General features: G+C 39.5%; 1 protein-coding gene across 22 annotated transcripts in view; it reads left to right on the top strand.

Moving 5' to 3' along the window:
- Positions 1-10,987: 10,987 nt before the first annotated feature.
- Positions 10,988-19,279, top strand: part of nrxn3a (neurexin 3a) — a 336,640-nt gene continuing 328,348 nt past the window's right edge. For all 22 annotated transcript variants that reach the window (XR_001198455.4, XR_001198457.4, XR_001198456.4 and 19 more), the window contains exon 1: positions 10,988-11,232. The gene's annotated coding sequence lies outside the window, so the exon portion shown is untranslated. The remainder of the gene's footprint in view (positions 11,233-19,279) is intronic.

Below are 19,279 nucleotides of genomic sequence, written 5' to 3' on the forward strand. Positions count from 1 at the left end.
GCTGACAGAGGAGAAGAGAGGAAAATGTCTCCATATTGATCCTTCCATACTTCTCCCTCTCTCTACTTCTACACTTCAGATCTGATTGACGGATGAACTGTCAAATCATATCAAGCTTTAAGGCACTGAACCTCCAAATCTCACAGCAGAATATATTTATTTAACACTGACTGGCATAGCGGTAATGGTTTTAATGGTAGGGTTCCGGTAATAGACACCTATTTTCAAACACCTTGTTCATGTTTTGTAAATCTCCTTGTGACAAATAAAGAGTGATGACTCCCAAGATCTGATACACAGTGTAAACTCCCCAAGTGTCCTCAATGACACCGGCAGTATTTCCATATTGACTTGAACAGGAGTGAACTAACGCGCTGACTAATCACTCTGCTATGGAGAGGCTCAGTGGGTTGACACAGCAGGTCGTTGGCTTGTCTGGCTGCCTTTGTTGAGGTGTGTGTGGTCACTGCACTTCTCAGCTTTTCAGACACTCGTACACACACAAAGACACACATAGACACCATACATAGGTCCCTCAGGGAAGCCATGACTTATACGCTCTCCAGTGGTGGAGAAAATCTGATCAATAGCACTTTGGTGGCCAACCACTCTCTGTTTCTGCACCCAGAGGATATGCCGGTGAAGGGCAATACAAATCCTAATGGACCTGTCTGTCTGTTTCTCTTTCATTCTCACCTTTATTTGTATCTCCCCTATTTCTTTAATTTTGTCATTCTCTCCCCGTTGTATTCTTTCTATATTTTCCTCTCTTTTTCTTTGTTTCTCTGTCTTTGTTTCCCTCTGTCTTTCTCTCCTTTGTCAAATCAGTACTTAAACAAATTAATTTGTTGTGACAAACTTCTGGCAAATTCAATAGTGTCATAAAATGTTGCCAGAAGTTTCAAAATGTTTGACACTAGTGGTGAAATTGTAGCCAACTTCAATAATATTAATTATCACTAGTTCTCCAGAGGTTTTTGCTCTGGCAAACAATTCTCTCAGGATATCTACTTTATATGTGGCACCTATGGCATCAATATATATTGCCACTAGTGACAAACAGTTAATCAGAAGTCAGTTCTTTCTGGTGTCAGCACTTTGCTCCCAATCACGTTCAAATTAATGATGAAACCTGAGAGGAGCTGTTAACAACTGCCTAGCAAACCAAAGAAAATATTTACCCTCCGGAATTAAAGTGAATTGATTCTATTGGCTATACTTCATATAATGAAATTAAATAAGATGTATTTTGGGGCGATAATGAACACAATAAAAAAATACCTGCTGTAAAATAGCTGGCTAATTTAGCTCACAAGCTAACATAACTACTAGCTAGCTAAGTAGCTATTAGCTAGCTAACATAGCTGCTAGCTTGCTAACGTAACTACTTGTTAGCTAGCACAAACATAAGGTAAGTAATTTCAAGTCATTGACACGGATTATAACTAAAGATGTACTCAACCTCACCAAAAAAATATAAAAAAAATAAACATATTTGTAAATTTACCCAACCAAGCCCTTTCCTACCCATGCACATGTCATTAAAAATTGGCCCATTTTGTAGGAAACCCTCAATCTTTCTGGTAACTATCCTCACCCCATAGTGATGTTTTAATCTAGTTATTTTATTATATTTTATTGGTAAAATATAAATCCAGATGAATATTTACTATCTGAATATATTCAGCCTACATACCATCCTCAATTAAACATTCTTGTTGCATATCGTACTTCATCCATAATTAATGTGGGGTTTTCCGTTTTGCTAAATACTCTGGCCAGACACTCAGACATATCATAGCCCTGACCAGCCCTACTGGGACCTGAAGGCCTACAGGATTATACTGTGCAAAACCTCTTGCTGGATCAATACAGCTCCCAGTTCAGTGTATCTATACACCCAAGGCTATTACTAAATATGCTGTGAGCGTCCACACATTCATATACCCCCCCCAAAAATAAATTTGAAGTGGTGCATATGGTTACAAAAAGACAGCATGAGAGGGCGAGAGTGAGAGAGTGTAATCATTGACTCCACACATAGCAAATGTGGATTTAATGGGAAAAAAGGGGGCTAAGGCTTGAAAAATAGATCAGGCAGGCAAAAGTACACAGGGAAGTAGGCAGAGAATTGTCAAGGCGAGCAAAAGGGTCAAAAATACTGGTAAACTATTCAGCAAGTATTTACAGGCTTGGTAGGGTTGAAAACAAACAAAAATACCTCACAATGGAGAACAGCAAACACAGAACTAATATAGATAATTATACAAAATAATAATGACAAAAGAATATGCTATGTTCAAAAACAAAGAAAACAACGGAACAGGCTACATTCAAGAACAAACGCAAAACCAAAACAGAACAAAACAGAACCTCACAGACAGGTGTTTTTTGTGAATTTATCCTTGTGGGTACCAAATGTTAGAGCAAGGATAGTAAAACATGGAAAATGCAACATTGTGGGCATATTTTCACCTCATTAGGAAAAGGCCATTTTTAATGAAGTGTTAGGTTTAGGGTAAAACGTACAGTTTGTGTTTAAACATTGGGTTAATGTTAGGGATATGGTAATGTCTAGGGTTAGGGGTCGGGGTTAGAGATTTAGATTTTGTGTCAGTTTTATCCATTCATTCAAAGTCAATCCTGTTTGGTAACGAAAAGGCTTTCAATAAATGATTTAATATTTTACACTAAAGGAAACTCTTTAAACATTCACTTCTCTGAAAATATAAATGAGCCACTTTCAGAAATAAGACATTGAGCTCTCCTGAGTTAAAATGTTCAGGTCAGTTCCTCTTATTCGCCAACTACTGCTTCTTAAGAAAAAAAAATAATATGTCTCTCAGTAATAAAGCCCTGCTTAGCACCAGAAATGCCAGGCCGCATTATGAAATGCGTAAGGATTCATATGAACTCAAATCTTCAAATGGCTGGATTCGGCTAGATGAACAAAGGAAATCTCCATTGAGTTTGATTTGTCCATAACTAGAATTCATTGTTGTCTGCAAAAACTCTAAGAGTCTCATAAATATATATTTGATATACGCTATTGTACAAAGAATATTTGATTGTATTTATAAAGGTGTTGGGTATCATTAAAATACAAACAGGGTATTATTTAAAATATGACATAAAAAAAATTGCCAAATATAGAAAGTCTTTTATTTAATTGAACTCAAATCCTACAGGTGGCAATTTTATCAGTATCCTGACACCACTCTTTTTTAAACTGAACTGAATTTGGGCGCATATTTTATAATTTAAATCGTTCAATTCCTACTTTGAATCTTATTTTAACCATTCATTGGAGACATGCACAACAATACTGTTGGCGTTAGGTTCTGCTCCTCTGGGGTAATTCACTGCCATTACTTGATTGTGTGTACGACAATGACTGAGTACTATTCTGACTTCAGACTGAGTGAATAATCTGATGATTAAATAGTCAGTATGAAATCTGATATTGTGATAGGAGTGGACCGCGACCTATATCAGCTGATACGTCGCTGACCAATGACCGCCCTGGTTTTTTGTCTGAACTGGATATGCTAATTTAGTTCCCTTTTGGAGTTTTTTTTTATAGACCTGCAACAAGTATGTTCAAGGATATCTTTTTGAGATATTTCTCTCAGTAGTAAATCAAGCCAGTCTGTGGCTGTATCAAATGAGGGTCAAGGTAAGAAACTTGCCATTGCGATTATTATAATAAGTTGCTATCAAGTTTCTTGGAATATTCCCTGGTTAGAACATATTCTGTTTTCATAAGCTTGTTTTGCAGAAGAACATTTCAACTTGGCATTGCAGTTAGGTGAGGACAGTCTGAGCAGCCTTCGGAACATAGTGAGCTGAATTACATTGCTCTGACCTTTAAAATTGTCATCATTTTACAAGTCAGGCACATGAAAGAGGTTCCCGCTCAGTTTGCCTCTCTCTCTCTTCTCTCGCTCTATCTATCTTAAACACTCAGTAACTCTGTTGCGTTCTAGGTTTTGCTCTCTCTTAAAAAGTAAATGTGTCTGGTAGGATTAAATATGTATAAAATATAATCAATTAAACAGAAGAATCATTTTTTGGAATTGGGGCTCCTATTCATTAAATGTCTATGCATTTTCCCCCTATGTTGTAAGAGTAATACTGGTGGGCAACAAAAACTGGTAATATATGACAAATTTACATACACATTATATAATTAGCTCACCAGATATAATGTATTTTATTCTCCATGGTGTGTTCTATAGGCTACTAGATAATTTCTCCTCTCGTCAAATGGGCTGTAGTTAACGTGTATGGTATATTATTTGATATAGGAAGAGCTCATTCACAAGCCTACTGTACATGGGTCAACCTGACATTTGTTCAATGTCACATTACTCTGCCTTATCCCCACGCAGTGCAGATGATTCATTTCTTGTCAGGGGTAATGTGTGTGTGTGTGTGCGCGTGCATGTGCCACACATTTGCATGCACGGGTATTTACAGATAATATGTGTAATGTAGTGCACGAAAGATCAACGTAATACTGCTGTGTACAGTATTCTTTAGTTAATGTTCCTTTTTCTCTCCACCACTGTTTCTTTTTATTCTCACACCTCTTTAAATGCTTGTTTTCCAAGCTCTCGTGTGCAATCATGTCCTACGTTCTGAGCAAATGAGTCTTTTGTGGCCTGTTGAATCACCTAGTCCTTACCCCAACACAGTTCTATAGGTGCGAGAGAAAGCAACTGCAATCTTTACACTCAATAGTTGATGTTGGCCTGCAGTTTCTGTAACCTGAAATCAAAGTGTTTCTTAATGACATCTATTGTTGTAAAAAGGGACATGGTCATGCAGACCCAAGGGCCACGTCCTCTCATACGATGTCATGCAAATCAAGCTCATGGTAGCGCTGTAACAAATCTCTAAAGTGATTTAGAGTCTTGAAAATTATAGATGATGGTGGTATGTATGATGGCACTGTAACAAACCTCTGAAGTGACTTGGAGTCATGGAAATTCTACATGTTTTTAGAATTTTGTGAAAAACTATTAAAACATTTGGAGCCATTATTTATCAACCCATAAGAGTGCTTTCTTGACTGAAGACACCTAGAGAAGCTAACAAGATAACACAGCTATATACTATTGGCTGTTTTCTGCACATCATTTCCAACCACATTTAGATTCAACAACAGCCTAATCTAACTGAACTTTTTGTTGCCAAATCTTTTTTGTTTGTGTTTTATAATTCCATAAATGTATCTTCCCATAAATGTATCTGCGTGAGGGAACACATCAGGCTTATCGAAACGTGGTTTAAAAAATATATTATTAAAATGTCATGGTACTGTATATCCTAGATTGGTATTTAAATCTTATTTAGGAAAAGCATTTTCAGACCTATTTATTTCAACATGGTATTTCTTTGCAGAAAAGAATACTCACACAACTACTCGAATACTTTGCTCATTGTGAATATTTTGATATTTGATGAATCATGCACATTCCTACTCCTGAGGCAAATTAGTCTTAGAATTAAGACTAGACATTGAGAGCTCTCTTATCCTGTATAAATTATGTGATGGAACACACCTGACTAATCAGAAACATCTGTCAAGCTGATTGTCCTAATACCTTTGATTCCTTTTTATGTATAAAAAGTGTTTTCATTTCAAAATGTTTAAACCAATGTGTACACAAATACTCTGAACCTTTGAAGTATAGAACCAAAAAACTATTCTTAAGGACACTTTGGAGTTTAACACCAACGGTCCCAATACTTAAGGAGAACATAGACAATTCAATAGTGGCTAGTCTAAAGAGGCAATTAAAATAGTTTTCTGTGACTTTCTGAGAACTTCAGTGGTTTTGAACCTAGACGCAAGTGGTTTGTGTCCCTTGAGAGTCCCGTGACTGTATGAAATATATTCACACATCAGAAAATAAGTCCAGTTCACTTCAGTGTTGTCCCAAGAAACGTACATTGTTGTTGTTTCCCCATGTCCAAGATACAGATGGTATTTAAAGCTGTGAACATTGGGCTGGAGTGATAATACGTTCCACTTGACAAGAGAGCCAATGGTCGCTGTGAAAAATGAAGGAACCGGGAGTTTATAAAGATGGCGTTCACGTAATTATGATAATTATCTTTGAAGAGGGGCTGACGGGGTGGCCAGAGAGCGAGAAAGAGGCATGGGGGGGGGGGGGGTTAGATAGAGTGTGAGAGAGAAAGAAAAGTGTTCTTTGACTGGAACACTGTACAGGCCAAATGGTAATCAGGTGAAAATGAACAGCCGAAGGAGCTGCTTGAGAGAAATAAGCAGAATTTAATGTGCTCAGCTTTGTGCTAGGCTTTCAAATATAAGTCTTTAAGATTCTCCAGTCTGAAAAAGCACTTTCATCTTATGTACGGGGCCCCTATTTGCATTTGGTATTTTCTAAGACTTTTTATGTAAAGTTGTAAATGAACACACCAAAGGAGAGAGTGTAAACATTGAAAAGAGACAAATATGAATAGTATTGAATAATATAATGCATACATACTCAAACGATACATTCAAAGTAGACCGTGGACAGCTAACATTTTGATACCGAAAACAACAACATCACAAATCTATTCCTTTAAAATCTGAATGCAGTAAAAAATATTACACACACATAAACAGTAACTCTTTACTCACGCATAGGTGAGTTATAATTTGCGGTCAGTAATAATTTGTGGTGAACATACATAATATAGAAAAACAGAAAGTCTACAGGGAGTGTGTATGAGAAAGCTTGGGGGGAGCATCAAGGGTGAGAATAAAAGAGACAAGGAGAAAGAGACAAGCAGGCAATAAGCTTTAATGAATGCTTCTCATTCATTAAAGTGTGGCAAACCAGGAAGACCTTAAATACATTGGAAATGAGTGTTAAATACAGCTGCTAGAATCTTAACCAGAAAAAAAGGTATCCCATTACTGAAGTACTAGCCAGTCTACACTGGCTTGCTGTTTAGGATGGGACTGATGTTAAGGTTTTACTGTTAACCACTTTACATGGATATGCTCCTTCTTATCTCTGGAAATGTGTCCTGCTGGACCGACCTATATGTCCACTAATCTCATAAGATGCAGGCCTTCCTTACTGCACCTTGAATTTCTAAACAGCTGGAGGTAGGGCTTTCTACCAGGGTGCTCCATTATTGTGCAATGATCTGCTAATTAATGTGAGATGTAGACTCAGTCTCAACCTTCAAGTGTTTACCAAAGATTGTAATTAGGTGTAGTCTAGAGTTTAGGCCACCTAGCAGACCCCCCCCCCCCCCCCCCCCCCCCCACACACACACACATGTTGATTTGTGTGTTTGTTAGAAAGCAGGGGGGAAAAACAGTCCTTGTAGTTAAATTCATTACTTGTGTCATATCTGAGTTGTAGCCTTTGTCTCCTTCTCCCTCTTTCACTCACTGTCTTTCTCCCTCTCCCTACTGTACCCCTGTCTCTGTTGCTCTTTCTCTTCTCTTTCTTTCCTCTCCCTTCTGTCTCCCCTCTCTCTTGTAGAATCCTCCCTTGTCAAAAGACGAGCTGATGAAAACTTAGGCTTCCCATTTTTCATCTCTCTCTCTTGTTCACACACACTTTCCTTTCTCCTCTCTCTCTCTCTCATTCTCTCTCTCTCACTCTCTCTCACTCTCTCTCTCTAGTCTCAGGCAATTTTCCCAGAAACAAGTGTAAATTTTTTCTTGACAGGCCTCTTAGCGAGTCGGCCGATAAGAGATGGGGTAATAGAAAACAACAGGCTTGATCTCCTCCTCATTTTCCTCAACCCTTCCAAATAAACATCTCACATATTCTCAACAGTGGCCTGCTTACTGAAGTAGTTCCCAGGGTGAGACAAAGTAGATGCGGCTTTGAATCCAGAGAGACTTGCTTTCAACTCTTACTCCCCAAGCGCCATTAAAAAAAGGGCTTTTAAACCAGACAAATTAAATTTCTGGTATTTTTAGTACCTTTCTCAAGTGTTCCCCATGGGGAAGTAATATTTGAGCTGTGTGTTGTTGCCTGGGTACATGCGTGCTTATGTGCGTTAGCTGAGTCATCTCTCTAACCAGGTGAGTAATTAGATCCTGTCCTTTGTGTTCACTTTATGTCTCAGTCAACCATAGGAAAAAAGGCCTACAGAGCACTTTGGCAGGAATAACTCCCTATGTGGCAAAGAGCAGATTTGGCAAGGTGTGTGTGTACACTAGAAAGAATGTTATTCACCCTTTGGTCTCTCTGTATTTCAGTCAAGTCAGTATGACTGAATGTGTCCTGAGTGTGTATATGACAGTACAGTGCAGCTGTATACACCAGCCACCTGTGGGCTCTAGATTGATTCACTTGACCTGAAGGCTTCCGGCTGTAATTGAAAAACATTGGCTGAGACCTTTATGAATTAACCACAGGGATCAATATCTGAGAGAGTAAGAGTGAGTGAGAGAGAGACTGAGAGAGAAAGGAGGCCTAAGAAGAGAGCAGAAAGAGCCAGAGAGGAGAGAGAAAGCACAGAGGACAGGGAAGCCCTTATTCTTTTTCAAGTGTGTGTAATGTCAAAATGTCAGATCTTTATTTGAATTTTTTTGTCAATTCAGGTATTTACTATATTGTGCTTTTCCACTTGCCTTTCTAATGTAAAGGAATATTTACCAAGCCAATAAAACCTTTACACAAATTTACATTGAAAGGTTAAGCATGTATCAGTAACAAACCTGAAACAAATTTAAATCTCTATCTAGCTACACTAGTGAAAAATTTAACTGAATCACAAACTTGAATGGTACCATTTTGAATAGTGATATTGAAATAGCACAACACCTTATTAAGATCTACTGCTCTAAATACAATTCAGTTACAGATATTTATTTCCTGAAATTTAGAATTGCCAGATTCCTTGAACTGTGATTAGGATTTTGTTAAGATGAAACAGAGAACGTATATCTTAATACATAGGCCTACTAGCCTGTCATTATAAAATAAAGGAGATAGCCCTCTAAATCTTTGATTTGTATATTATTATTTTAATTATAATGTAAGTTATTATTGTTTTTTAAATAAATATACTGCATGATTATTGCAGCCTAAATATGTTTGCTTTGGCAATAGTGGTAACCATCCATTTATACAAATAAAGCACCTATTGACTATTGAATTGAGGGAGAGGGTGATATGCCAACAAGCTAACAGTAGGTTAGTTTTCAATTCTATAAAGACAGATGGTATATTGCTGCGTAGACAAAATGAAGGGTTTTATACAGGTGTAATGTAGTACAATCTGTTTAGTAATGGAGTAGGGAACACCTGTTCTTGCTCTAGCGTCTTACATCACTGACACATGATACGCAATCTGCTCTACGCATCAACGGGGTTTTCTGACGGGCAAACTATATGAATTATTCTTGGGTGGGGATTGTGGACTCTCTCTCTCTCTCTCTCTCTCTCTCTCTCTCTATCTATCTGTCTCTCTGAGGAAGAGATCATTGAAAGACATGTTGTGATGAGACGAGTCAAAAAACACAAGAGTGGGTAATGGATTGAAAGGAAAAGGAGGTAGAGATGAGAGGACGAAAAGAAAGCCATAGAAGAGTAGTAAAAGCAGAGTTCAGTGAACTCTGCATCCTGCAATAAGGCCGCACAAACCGGAGGCGTGGGCACGGTCAGACCCTTTGTGCCAAAACAAACCCGCCCGTCCGCCCCCACGCACTTACAAGCACACGTGGGACTTGTTCAATTGCTTGGACATTGGAGGAAGTTGCTGCTGCTGCTTTAGCAACTGCTAATGGGTGATCCTAATAAAAGTAGGCTTTTAATTGAGGTTAAATTAACATATTAATCATTCAGACAAATGTTGTCTGAATAATGATGAGCCTTTTAATAGAAGACCGAACATGTGTTTCAAATGTGCTAAATTGATACATATCATCCGCAGGGGGTGTCAAATACACAGGGCATGGGCCCCACACCACGATTGTTCAGTACTTCCCAAAGAGTGGAGACGTTGCTAAGCTATCACCGCTATAATTGATTCATCTGAGGGCTCTTTTGTGCGGCATTGCTCTGGCGGACATCGGAGTTTGATCCACGGCTTAGGGTTCACTCAGTAATCCGCCGGTTTTGTGGTAGAACATTTTGGCTATGGGTAATTGTTGGAAATATTATGGTTAGAGTGTAGACCTTTGCGTTGAACTAGACGTTGTGTTATTTTATTAACCATTTGAGTAGTACAAACTAATCTAGTGCAGAAAACCACTTTCTCCTGGTCGAATAGGCCTAGTTTAAACTATACCCCACTTTCTTGAATTTATGAAGAGTTTTCTAATTTAGTTTATCTCTGTTTGAGTTATAATTGGGTAGATTGTGACAAAGCGTGTTCCACGTGCAGCTCGTTTTTCTTCAGCACCATGGACAGCACTTGTGGAGGCCTACCACGCCTCCGAGGTTTGTACCCCACCTTTCGTGCGCCGTGCTCTACAAACTTGATTTACTTTAATACTGCCGTCTGTAGACCTATACCGATTTCGTGTCCATTTACGTTCAATTTAATCTGATACATCTATTCGGTTTATTTGCTTTTTTCACCCCTCTTAAGCACATAAACTGTGGCTATTTTCAGTAAAAAACACAAAACATCTGTATTTTGTTTTGGATCGCCAAAAAATATATAGGCTTTTTGGAGATGCGCATTATTTTACACATCACTTTACCAAGTTGTTAGTTACCTATGGAATTAGTTATTTGCATTCAACTTTGATCGCATTCCACTATTTGGGAAGAGAACGTTTCACTTTTGGAGACAATATATATTTTTTAAACAATTTTAAATGTGTTCCAGTCTCTATCCAAACAAACATGCCATAGCATTCTCCGTGAGTAATTCCTTCACCACTCTGTCTCTCGGACTACGCCTTTAAATGGCGCGCGCGGTGGTGGTGCTGAGGAGAGACCAGGAGAGGGCGGACCCGTGCGGCGTGTGTGTGAACATCCGGTGATCGTCCTCCGCCAGTCGCACGGAACGAGCGCGAGGCTCTTGTGATGCACTGTGGCGGAGACCGACCGGAGAGGGACGGAGAAAAGAACAGCCTGGTAGCCCTGGTTTGACGGCTGGTAGTTAGCCAGAAGTCTCGCTTTAATCGGTGCGGTGGTTTTTCTACTCTGTCTTACACCGAACCTGGATTTTAACGTTAAAGGAGTTTATTGTCGGAATATTAGCCAATGCATTGGATATTAACCCATAACTAAGGTCAGTTTTGCCTTCTTTACTATACTTGCCAAAGGGCTCTTGTCATCCAAGATCTGTCAAGAGCTGTCTCTATCGATGTTTTGGAACAATGTTGGGTTGGAATTGGTATTAGATAGCGTAGACATTTTCTACATACAGTTAGTTTTGCTAGTCCACTGTCTAGAACAGTCTGGAACAAGTTAGACACTGAGAACGTCGGCATGTTGTCATTACTACTCAATGATCAACCAAACACTGTAACAGACTTATATCTTTCCACGGGAAGCATACGATAACGAATGATATCGACTCTTAGGCGAATAAGATCGCTGCCTACTGCAGAATGGTTTTCGGGTATAAATGGGTCAGTCCGGCCAAGTCGTCTGGACTGATTCTATGCCCATTCCCCGGTCAACGAGGCCAGGGTGACAGGCATGGACAAGCCCCCCGGGACCGATAGAATTACGGTCACATCGCTCAGCTCGTGGCCACTGGCGTTTTCCGCTCCCATGGGCAATATTTATTATATGAATTATTAATCTGTATCATACACAAAGCGTAGGGACGTCGTAAGAAGCATAAGCGACGCTAAATAAATGCTTGCTTAGCCTTCCACTCTTTCTTCCTTACCAGGATTTTTCTCGCCTGAAAAGTAGCCTATTGAATAATGGATAGGCCTACAGTGGTGTCCAGTGTCTTACGGCAGTAAGCGTGCATGTGGGGTAATGTTAAAATATCAATGACGGTTCACAGCTATTTAACGAACTGGAAAAAAACCAATAGGAAAATAGGAAATGTGCATCTAAATAATTGCAGCATAAAATGTATCTGCTTTCATGGTGTGCGCAGTACAATTCAGATCTAGAAATGCTTCTTTGAATTTGATGTAGGGACATGACCTTCTACGTTCCGCTGACAACCTTATACGCGGCAGAAATAATAGCAGAAACGTTTCTCGTTTTCCCCTTTTCCTCAATTTATGTAATTTTCTACGTTACTTATTTGGCGTTTTGCACATTTAACGAAATAGAACGGTTTCAGTTCAGAAAATCCAGGAGACGAACACATTAGGTCTCCAAATCGATTTTCCCCAGACATATAGGCCTAGGTTGTTAATGTGTAGCTGATAAATCAAAAAACACAACCTAAAACAACAGTGAAAATACGTTAGAATAAAATGTTTCTAGTCAAATTAGCATGTATTTAGGTTTAAAATAATCAAGGAAATTTAATGATTTTGAGGCAGCCGATTGAATTCGTTCCCTGTGGAATCAAAATGAGCTTGTGAGCTCTGCAGAACAACGAGGGAGGGAGTTTTTGGGGTGCTGGTGAGCTATATGGAATCTGACATGTATGGACACGCTTGTATTTTTTTCTTTAAAACGAAACATGTAGCCCAACTCATATTTAGCAGAATGCATATCATTTTGAGATAGTCGAAATATTTTTAGCAGGTTATAAAGAGACAAAAAAAATCAACAGTAGACAAATAAAACCCCTACAACTATTTGCACCGTTATGTCATATCATGCATTTTAATATTAATGTAGTTTCCTTGTTTGTCTTAAATCAAGAATAAAACATAGTTGGCTTAAAATGTAAAAAGGATTAGGTTAATTCCTGTAGGAACATAATTTAAGAGATCTCAAAATGGTGGAAATAAATCTCACATTTTGGCCTACCGTTTTTGTTTCAATATCGGATTGATCAGCATCTTGGTGATTAATAAAACACACTTCCCACTGCCAGAAGATATGGTGATGTTTGTAGTTAATGTGTCATTGTGTCACAGATTCGATGACTTGGATTTACAATGTAATAGGCTCGAGAATAATACATCAGAACGCTGGGAAACTCCTAATCTTGCGTTTCAACGCGTCGAAATATGCCTCAGAAATGGGCGTGACCCCTGTGAAATGCGTCTCTCTTTTTCTCACACTGCTGGGCCTGAAATGTAGCACCAGCGCTCTAGGTGTAATGGCCGTTAAAATGTGAGATTATTATAATGTTTCTTTGTAATTATACATGGAAAAAGCATTTAAACGATTAATGATTTAGTAAGGAGGCATATTTCATCTAGATAAAATACACATTTCATAACAAAATAAAAACTACAGTTTTTGGCCTAGTTGTTTTAAATTATTTTAATGCATAATAGCACTCACTAGTATTAAGCCATAATGTACACCAAAATCAACGACAATACACTGTAAAAATACATACTTTTAATTCTAAATAATTTCTGTAAAATTAGCTTTGGCTATCAAGATTTTCGAACATTTACACAGAAAAGCACAACACAGATTTTCAATTGAAGTGGTGCTATGCGGTCGTGTGGTGTATGCGGATTACCTGCCCTACTCATGTGGTTATTTTGTGGTGATGTGATTTGGCTAGTGGCTGGGTGATCCTGGTTGGTGCATGGTGTTATTTGGCTGTCCTGCTTTCTGGGCGCTGGTTGGCAGGCGATTAACTGCTCTGACGAATCAACCGAAAACAGCCAAGGGCTCTCAAGGTAACGCTAATCCTTAAGGGCGGGAGAGGGGCTCCAATATTACCTACATAATAGGCTACTACTCACAATATAATTGTGGACGTTATTTTTCTTGGACTGGCGTTTTAATATAAGTAAAAAAAACTGATTCGATGTCCTTTTTTATTGCAAATTAATCTAGAGCTGATCTACTATAACGTTGGTCTTGAATGCGTATACCACACGCAGTCTAATGCAGTTCGAATAAGACGGTATTTAACAGCGCGATGAAATATCAAAATCTGGGGTTGTAGAAATTGCGTCATGCATTTCTAAATAAACAAGGATTGATCGCCGAAAGTAATTTCTTGCTTGTGAAAAAGGGTTCTAGAATTAACTTTAAATTACTACTGTGCAGGCCTATGCTACGTGGTTTGGGTGTGTGTGCGTGTCGGCGTGCGTGCGTGCACGCGGATGCGTTTTAGAGTGCAAGTGGGTGTGTGTGTGCGCGTGTGTACAACTGCGTACACACCCACAAGGACGGATAATACATAGGTGTCAAATGACAAACAAAATTCGTGGAGTGCTATGCATGCAAAGCAAATAATTATCATATAGAGAATTATAGCATTATCAGTAGACGATTTCTTTTTCAATATTTATAAGAATATATTTGTCTGCTTTTGGAAATGGAAGCTAGGTTTAGTCTATGTTCTTTCAGGTAACACGATCGTAGGCTCTCATCCCACCAATGAAAATGGTAGTAATATTAAGAATATTGCCAACATTTGTATTAATCTCATGATTGTACAGAAATGGTGTAGCGTTAAAAGTGTAGCTGACGGGTTAGTGACTGTGTATGTGTGTGTGTGTGTGTGTCGGGGGGCGGGGGGGGGGCGTGCGTGCGTATGTGTTGCTGCAGAGTGATGTAATGCAGGATAAATATTATTTTAATTAGATAAAGATGAAGATCAGCGTTTGATTAATTTAAATAGGGATTTGTTCTGTGCTGGTGTGGGAACTGGTCCTAAATATGCAGTTACTGTGTATCTGTTTGTGTGTGTGTTTTGTAGAAATGTGTGTAGGAGTAGACTAATGCAATGCAGGAAAAGGGGGTGATTTTAGAACGGTAGATAAATCAAATAAGGTTTTTCTAGAATGAAGGCCGGGGTTGACCGCGGACGGTGTTGGCGTCGTAGCAGTCTGAGTTTGTGTATGTATCAGTCTAAATTTGTGCGTGTAGGAGCAGCATATTTCTAACAGCGCGTGTCTGTGGGAAGTACGTACACGTACGTGTGTGTGTGTAAGTGTGTAGCAGTTTGGGGGTGATGTAATGCAGGAGAGAGGTGCTGCAGCAGAACAACCCTCCCCTCTCCTTTCCTCTATTCTCCCCCTTCCGTTCCCCATTCGCCCAAAGGAGGTGTGTCTCCTCCTAAAGAGAGCTGGATGCCCATGCTCGGTTACCCTCACTGGGCACCGGGGCTGAGCACATGATTCTGCCCGTCTGGTAGTGCCGGATTGTGTCCGTCGACATACGAGATCAACGGAAAAAATTATTATGTTTTAACTTGTGGTATGGCAGTCAGTGCACATTGGGTGATATTGTAATATATTCTATGGTATGAGTTTCCCCTTCGTCTAGTCTTGCGGAGCTTCAGTCTGTACCTGCTGTATGTCTGTCCTCGTTTGTGTGGGGCTGGTAAAACATAGTGTTTCTCTGTTAAGATATAACGAAAGTGGATAGGTGTAAGCAAAGTGGTGGGGCCCTTCACTTACACTCACTCAACGCTGCAGCCTCAATGCATATTTGGTCTGTGCCTGTTTGTGTGTATATCCTAGCATCTCACCCGCGCCTGCTCCCATTCTTTTCAAATTAATAATAATAAACAAATTGTAAATAGTTTGTGTTTTTACATGTTGCTTCTTCCTTTAATTACAAGAACAAAATTGACGAAAATAATATGTAGAACTCAGCTTTCTTCTTTCGTTCCTAACGCCTACGTTCCATCCGTTTCGTACTCATTGTAATTGCATAGGTTTAACAAAATCGGCCGAGGTATGTTTTTTTTGTCTTTGCCAGACAGCTTGTGTCTGTACACATGCAAAAGCATCCCCTTCCTTCCGCTCTCTCTCTTCGTCTTTTTAGCTGATCACCAAAATTAAATTGGATAGGTGAGAACAATGTAGGGGGCGACTGGCTTCCCCTCAGTGCTCTTGGATTAGTCATTAGAGAATCATTATTTTGACTGTCTCTGTCTGTCTTCCAGAAAATGCACCCTCCCCGTCTCCAAGACCCCTCCCACATGATGATCGCTGATGTGATACAGATGGATAGGCGTTAACAGTGGGAATGGAGAGGCTTTGCTTAGATCCATCAAATGCTGTTAGATTGGTGATGGTCGATAGTAGGATGGGAAGAGATGTATGGGTGTTGAAGAGGGGTCTTACTATCCAATGGGATGCATGAGTGGGAGTGGGTTCAGGTGGAATATTTCTCTCTCTATCACTCTTGGTCTCTCATCCTCACCCCTGTCTCCCTGTTATTCATCCCATCCACCTTCCTCTCTTACCCCTTCTGTCTCTCCCTCATATTCTCTGTCCTTACTATTCTCTCCTCTCTCTCCTCTCTCTTTCTCTCTCTCTCTCAATTCAATTTAAATGGATTCATTGGCATGGGAAACATTTCTTTATGCTGCAAAAGCAAGTGGAAAATAAGGAAGCTGTAATAAATTACAAAAGTAAAAACAAAACAGAAATTGCAGTTTGCAGGCTTTGAGTTTTAACTTTACATGCCAATCATTACACATTTTAACTGAAAAAAATATGCAAAGGTTTGAATTTTGAGGCTCTCTCATATTCAGTTACATTTAGATTTTCAATATTAATGGCTTTATTGCCATGGGAAACAATTGTTGACATAGCCAAAACAATTGAAAAATAAAAAAGCTGTAACAAATAACAAAAGTGAATAATAAAATATTATTTTTGATATGAAAATCACATTTTACTTCTCATTCTCTATTTTCTCTCTTATTTTCTGTATATACATACCTGATTTACTATCTGGCTTGCTTTATTGCTGGAGATGTCCTCCCCAAACAGGCTTGTGTATCTATTATGTTGGAAAGACAGTGTGCGTGTCTACTTCAGAAATCAAAAGGCCGGCATTGTGTGCAGATTGGCAGGTACTCCAGAAAATCAGACCCTGGGCACAATGACCAGGTTCTGGTTTCAATGTTCAACTCAGTTGAAATGGATGAACTACATACATAACAACCTACATTCCACAGTTTTTGTTTAATGGGTGGATTTCCCAAGCTGCTAGTTTGCGTCAACTGCCTTCACAAAAAACAACTTTGGTTTTGAATGGTGACGTTTTGTCATGTCTGCCCCATGCTTCGCAGAGATTTTGTAGCTGACTAACAGTTTACATGGTCTGTGGGAGTGGATTGAAGAGGGAGATAAAGGACCACAAACTTCGTCCCTCACATTAAAATGTGCACCTATGTGCATGTGTGTTTGGCTGAGAACAAAAGGTGAAGGAGAGAAGGAGAGAGAAATGGAGAGTGTGCAATCATATGAAATGCCTAAATAATTGTGAAAATGTGTGTGTTGACTGTTTAAAATATCATTATTATTTTGGTTTTCACTTCTGCTAACTATTATATTTTTAGCTTAGATTCCACCTGCTTGGAAGTTTGAACAAATGTTTCCCCAGCCAGTAAGGCGGTTTAAATGGAATGGAGAGATGGAGGGATGGAGAAAGAGAGGGAGGTAGAGAATGAGAAAGGGGGGGGTATAAAGGGAGAGGGAGGCAGCGAAAGAAAAAGGTAGGAAGAGACAAGGGGGAGAGGGAAAGAGAAGAAATAAGTAATGTCTAGAGAGAGAGAGGGACAGGTAAAAGTAAAGACCGGAACAGAAAGAAGGTGAGAAAGAGGGAGAGACATGGATGGAGAGACACAATTTGAGACATCCCTCTTTTCCTCCTCACCTATGAGATCAGCTGACTGCCACAGGGGACATTTTGTGGCCGTGTCTAGAGTGTGTGTGACCACAATGCAGTGTGTGTAGTCAGTGCACCTGCCTATTAACATGGCGCTCTCAAATTACCTATCCAGCCCTCCATCTCTCCTCCCACCATCTCTCCTCCCCACCATCCCTCCATCTCTCTCTCTCTCTCTCTCTCTCTCTCCGTTGATTGTTTTCTAATGGGAGGCCCTTGCAACGGCTGCTTTGTCCCGTGTGTGTCTTCCCTGTGGGGAATGGCAGACGACCCTCAATGGAAACAATGGCCCATGCAGTTTAGCCTTTTAACCTCTGCCCATCCGACTCTCAGCATGGCCCGCGCTGCAACAAAGGGAGAGCTAACAGGCATGCACAGGCAGGAATATGTACACCCCATCCACACACACACTCAATACACACTCAGAGTAGTGAAAAGATGTATGGGCTAGTGCCAGTGAGAAATATCTGTTACAAGGACATTACATCCAATGCCTTGTGTAGGTGTTGGGACAGTGACACATCTTGTCTTCTTTGTCTTTGTACTCCAAAAATTTGGATTTTACATCAAACTGTTACCATGGAGTTAAAAGTTAGAGTCTCAGCTTATACTTCACATTGTTTGTGTACATTTTCTTTTTCTCACTTATAAATGACAACACCTTTTTGTATAGTCTGCCTGTTAAAGAACACCAAAGCTATTGGGACCATTGTTCTTGACCTATGTTTCTAGTTAGTTCGGAGTGCTCTGTCATATACTTTGTCCTGGCATAAAGGAACTGTCAATATCTGCTCTTGATTCTACGCTTTGCATTTGCCTTTGGAGTTTACTATTGCTGTCGGTCAATATGAGCACAAAAAAGGGCGTTAGTGAAAGGCAGTAATGCCATTATTAGGCAAACAAATAATAAAATGTTTACCTAAAACCATACAAAACCTTTAGCTTACCAAAACCAACTGTTTGGAACAGCCTTAAAAATAAAGAAAGCAATGGTAAGCTCGGCAATCAAAAAACATTGGGGTATGCTAAGGAGCATCAAAATGATCAAAATAATTTGCCTGACAGATCAGGAATCCTCTAGGAAGTGTGTCAGGAACTCCCATCTACAGATGACTATCTTTAAATGGGAGTAGAACTACAGTGGCTTTAAAAACTGGAGAAAGTTCTCATGGACAAATGCGACCAAGATTAACATGTACCATCGGATGGCCTGAGTGATGACCCTGAATATACTGACATAACAACTAGGGATTATTTTAGCTCCAAAAAAACCTTGACTGACCAACTTTATCTCCAGACTAAAAGCCCACTTAACACATTTAAGTAAAAAAAGGCTAAAAACAAACAACCAATTATGACTGCTGTACAGGCCTGGCAGAGCATCACTGGAGAAGATATGAAGCATCTGGTGGGGTCAATGTGTAACAGTATTTCAGGCACTTACTGCATACAAAGTATACTCAAGCAAATACTAAACATCAGGTCTACAGTTGGATGTTATGCATCAGTTTTGTGGACACAGATTAAGCCCAGCCCAGGACTAAAGAAGTTAAGATAAAAACCAGAACCAGAGCACACAGGAACTCAGACTT

The sequence above is a fragment of the Esox lucius genome, chromosome 15 (assembly GCF_011004845.1).
Source record: "Esox lucius isolate fEsoLuc1 chromosome 15, fEsoLuc1.pri, whole genome shotgun sequence".
In the NCBI taxonomy this organism is placed as follows: Eukaryota; Metazoa; Chordata; class Actinopteri; order Esociformes; family Esocidae; genus Esox; species Esox lucius.